This window comes from Arvicanthis niloticus, chromosome Y (assembly GCF_011762505.2).
Source record: "Arvicanthis niloticus isolate mArvNil1 chromosome Y, mArvNil1.pat.X, whole genome shotgun sequence".
NCBI classification, from domain to species: domain Eukaryota; kingdom Metazoa; phylum Chordata; class Mammalia; order Rodentia; family Muridae; genus Arvicanthis; species Arvicanthis niloticus.
In genome coordinates, this window is record NC_133431.1 from 5,126,444 (window position 1) to 5,131,443 (window position 5,000).

At 45.3% G+C, this 5,000-nt stretch overlaps 1 long non-coding RNA gene and 1 pseudogene across 1 annotated transcript in view; both read left to right on the forward strand.

Annotated features, from left to right (window-relative positions):
* The window catches only part of LOC143437424 (28S ribosomal RNA), a 4,402-nt pseudogene extending 3,689 nt beyond the window's left edge, over window positions 1-713 (forward strand).
* LOC143437377 (uncharacterized) overlaps window positions 1-3,644 on the forward strand; it is a 28,031-nt gene extending 24,387 nt beyond the window's left edge. Inside the window, exon 4 of the long non-coding RNA XR_013106870.1 lies at window positions 3,581-3,644. This is a non-coding gene — a long non-coding RNA (uncharacterized LOC143437377). The remainder of the gene's footprint in view (window positions 1-3,580) is intronic.
* The last annotated feature ends 1,356 nt before the right edge of the window (window positions 3,645-5,000 follow it).

A 5,000-nucleotide genomic window follows, 5' to 3' on the forward strand; every position in this document is an offset into this window, starting at 1 on the left:
TGGGTGTCCTAAGGCGAGCTCTGGGAGGACAGAAACCTCCCATGGAGCAGAAGGGAAAAAGCTCCCTTGATCTTGATTTTCAGTATGAATACAGACCGTGAAAGCGGGGCCTCAGGATCCTTCTGACCTTTTGGGTTTTAAGCAGGAGGTGTCACAAAAGTTACCATAGGGATAACTGGCTTGTGGCGGCCAAGCGTTCATAGTGACGTCGCTTGTTGATCCTTCGATGTCGGCTCTTCCTATCATTGTGAAGCAGAATTCACCAAGCGTTGGATTGTTCACCCACTAATAGGGAACGTGAGCTGGGTTCAGACCATCATGAGAAAGGTTAGTTTTACCCTACTGATGATGTGTTGTTGCCATGGTAATCCTACTTAGTACGAGAGGAACCGCAGGTTCAGACATTTGGTGTATGTGCTTGGCTGAGGAGCCTATGGGGCGAAGCTACCATCTGTGGGATTATGACTGAACACCTCTAAGTCCCCAATGGGCGTCGGGACCGCGGTCTGGTGTAGAGAGCCACTCATCCCAGGAAATGGGGTGCGGCTGGAAAGGGGGCCACCCTCTCGTCCATCACGCTGATCGCACGTTCGTGTGGAACCTGGCGCTAAACCATTCGTAGACAACCTATTTCTGGGTCGGGGTTTCGTACGTAGCAGAGCAGCTCCCTCGCTGTGATCTATTGAAAGTCAGCCCTCAACACAAGGGTTTGTCTCTCGCGGGCCTCCCGACGCCCGCTCGCACTCGCGTGCGCAAAGCGGTCGACCGCTGACCCCGGTACCGCCGACCGGCCAGGGTTTCCACCCATCTCTCCTCTTCCTTCTCGCCTCCTCCTACTCCCTCCTCTCCGAGGTGGTTCCAGCGTCGGTCGTTGCAGCCCAGCCCCCTCTCTGCCCCGGGCCCTGGCCAAGCCGGGGTGGGCAGCGAGTCGGTTGGCGGCGGCTGGCTGGTCCCCACGGTTGCCAGTGCGGCCTGTGGGGGTATCTTGATCTCCACCTAAGGCCTCTCGGAGGGCGTGGAAAAGGGAGGTCACGGGGAAAGGGGAGTTGCAAAGGGCGATCCCGGTCTCGCCCTTTGCCGCCGGCGCCAGACAGGCGTCGTCCTCCCCTGTGCTCGCTTCCCCGTCCTTGCTGTTCGGGTCTTCTCCCGCGCCCGTCTCCGTGTCGCGTTCCTGGGACGCGCGCGGGGACAGTGGGGAGGAAGGGGGTTCCTTTGCCGCCCAGGCTTTTGAGGAAGCGAGTCCATCTGGGTTGCGGCATTGGCAGGATCTCTGGTAGGGGGAGTTGCGCTCTCTCATCTGAGCTTTCCTGTTCCTCTCTTCCTCGACACTTCCACACGCGCAGTGGCGCCACTACGAGCTTCTCGGGGGTGAGCGGGATGAGTTTCGGGAGGCAAGGCTGGAGAGGGTCCGGCACCTCTTTTTTTCTTTTCCTCCCTTTCCTCCTTTTTTTTTTTTTTTTTTCCAGCTTCCGGGTAGACCACTCCCAACGGTACTTGGTCTCTTTTTTTCCCAACTGTGGGAGGTCGATCAGATATCTGGTCTGGACATATATATATATATATATATATATATATATATATATATATATATATATTCGACCAATTGTCCCTTTTGAAATTTTTATTATTATTATTAAATTTACTTGTGTGAGGTCTACCAGTTGTCCCTTTTCACAGACTGTTTATTAAAAATGTATCTCTGTGTCCTCATATCCTTTTTTTGCCGGTTTACCAGATGTTTGTTCTGGACTCTTTTTTTTATTTATTTAAAATTATTTATTTAAAATTATTGAAATTATTGAACTGTTTTAAATATACACACACATACATTCGAACGTTTTTTTTTTCTTTGAATGATGTGAGGTCGACCAGTTGTCTGTTTTAACAGACTGTTTTAAAAGATATGTATCTGTGTCTCCTTGACCTCCTTTACATATGTTGACCAGATATCTGCCCTGACTCCTTTTTTTAAATATATATATATATATATATATATATACATGTATATGTATATATATATATATATATATATATATGTATATGTATGTATGTCTGTGTCTCTGTCTCCCCATCCCCCTTTTTGCGGGTCCCCTTTTATTGAGCTGGTTTTTTGTTTGTTTGTTTGTTTTAAATTATATTGTTAGGTAGCCCAGTTGCCTTGTTTCACAGAGTATTATTGTTCAACAGAGTATTATATGTATGTGTGTGTATTATATATAATATGTATGTAGAAAACATATATAATTTTAAAAACACATATACACACATTTTTCTTTTTCTTTAATTATCTTATTATAATTTATATGATTTCCTTAATTATCAGGTCGGCCAGTTGTCCTATAACAAATACCAGGTATCACACCAGTATTCCTGTGTATATGTGTATAAAATTTAAAAAGACATATGTTTGTATGTGGTCTGGACTCTTTAAATCAAATATGTGAGGTACTTGCTTGATGTTTCACTTTTCTAGGGCTCACAAAAGAGATCAAACAGCAGAGAGGAATCTCTCTCCTCTCTCTCCTTTCCTCTCCTCTTCTCTCTCCTCTCCTCTCTCTATCTCTCTATCCTCTCCTCTTTCTCCTCTCTCCTCTCCTCTCCTCTTCTCCCTATCCTCTCTCTCTCATCTCCTCTTCTCTCTATCCTCTCTTTCTATCATCTATCTATCTATCTATCTCTATCTTTCTCTCCTCTCCTCTTCTCCCTCTCCTCTCTCCTCTTCTCTTTCCTCTTCTCTCCTCTTCTCTCTGTCCCCCCTCTCGTTTCCTCTCTCTCTCTCTTTCTCTCTCTCTCTTCCTCCTTCTTCTCCTCCTCCTTCTTCTTCCTCTCTCTCTCTCTCTCTCTCTCTCTCTCTCTCTCTCTCTCTCTCTCTCTCTCTCTCTCTCTCTCTCTCTCTCTCTCTCTCTCTCTCTCTCTCTCTCTCTCTCTCAGATAAGAAGTTTGACTGGTCCCTCACTCTGGCCTACCATTTTTTGGGGATCCATTTTGGGACACTGTCTCCCTGTCTGTTTTGCTATCTTTATTTTGTAGCCTTAGCTGTCTTATTTGTGTCTCCGTAAGCCTCCACTGATGGTTGCTGTGTGGGACTCACAAACACACACACACACACACACACACACACCACTGTGAGGAGTCGGGGGCAATCATGGAGGGGAAGGTGGTAGGCACTGCATTGGGAAACATTGTCTGAGAGATTTGCGGAAGATGCTAATGAACCCGTGGGTTTCAATGTCAAGCCTTGTTCCCTAAAACTTAGACATGTTCTAACAAAGCCTTTTTAAAATTTTATTTATTTATTTATTTATTTTTCCTTCCTTCTACTTGTTTTCACTCTGTAGCCCAAGCTGCCTAGCTATCAGCCTTTTTGGAATGAATATGAGCTTGCTTTGCTTTGCTTCTACTTCTGCTTCTGCTTCTGCTTCTGCTTCTGCTTCTGCTTCTGCTTCTGCTTCTGCTTCTGCTTCTGCTTCTGCTTCTGCTTCACTTCACCACAATTCCTTTAACAGAAGAACTTAACAGACAGATTTGTTTTGCTTGCTTGCTTGCTTGCTTAACATGGTTTCCCTTTCTGTCCATGCAGGGTTCTCTGACTGCCCTTTGGAAACCCATTGAGAGGCCAGAACCAAAGGCGCCCCCCCTCCCCCCCAGAAAGCTGCAAGATGACCACATGACAGCTCATTTAGGAGGAATTCCTTTCCAAGGCATGGATCATCCCAGCATGGAAAGATTGCCCTCCTTCGCTCCCTCCCTTTCTCCCTCCCATTTTCCCTCTTCCATCCTACACTCAATAAAATAAATAAATGAATAAAGTTTCCAGTTTATTTCTTCATTTACGCTGCCTAAATTCTCCCCCAATGCCTCCAACTGCCCCCACCCCCACCATCACAATGTTCCAGGATAACCTAGCTCCTTGGAAATGCTAATGGCACTCCAACTGATAACACACCCTGATAAGAGACAGAGGAAGACTATCTGATCCAGCCTGCCACACCCTGCCAGCTCAGGGACTTTTCAGGCCGAGGATCTGGGCTTTATTTACATAACCTGGTATTTCTAATATTGTTTATTATGATTTACACACGAGTGAGTACACCATAGCTGCTGTCTTCAGACACACACCAGAAGAGTGAATCAGGTCCTGTGACAGAGCTGCTACGTGCTTATTGGGACCTCTGGAAGAGGTACCCTTAACTACTCAGCTATCTCTCCAACAGGGAAATGGAGCCTAGGCCTGTGTATTAGGAAATTACAACCATTAGGCATCTGTATCCCCTCCTAATTTATTTATTTATTTATTTATTCATTCATCCATTCATTCATTTGTTTTTTATTTCAACACCAACCAAAGTTTGGGTCTTAATAAAGGAAGCAAGCACACCCACCCTTCAGGATGGATGAATTTGGAACGCTTACCCTACAGGGTTTACCTGAAGCTTAAAGGAATGACTGTCCAGGACTGTGCTGAAGGGGGGGTATATAGATAGATAGATATAGATATAGATATAGATATAGATATATAGATATAGATGACATAGATATTGACATAGACATTGACATAGATATAGATATATGGATGATGGTGTCACAGAACTATATAGGTGGTTCCCCTTTTTCTTAACCCCGGTAGCACAACTGGGACAGAATTACACACCAACCTAGCTGGAAGTGGTTGGATATTCAGACAAGGAACACTTGCAGTCGCTATGGTTTTGCTGCCAGAGGTTTTTGGTGGTGGTGACGATGATGGTGGTGGGGTTTTTGGGGTTTTGTTTTTTTTTTTGTTGGGGGGGGCTTATGGTAGAAAGAAACTGTATTTTCTACACTGTATTCCGATCGGAGTTTCCCATCCCAAAGCTCCTCCTAGATTCTTCTTCCTCATCCACACAATTCTACCCTGGGCCTGTAGTTGTCAGTTGGAGATGACTTCAATGCGAGTGACTTTGGACTTGTCTCCATTTTACCTTCTGAGAACTGGGTTTTCAAACAACAACAACATTTAA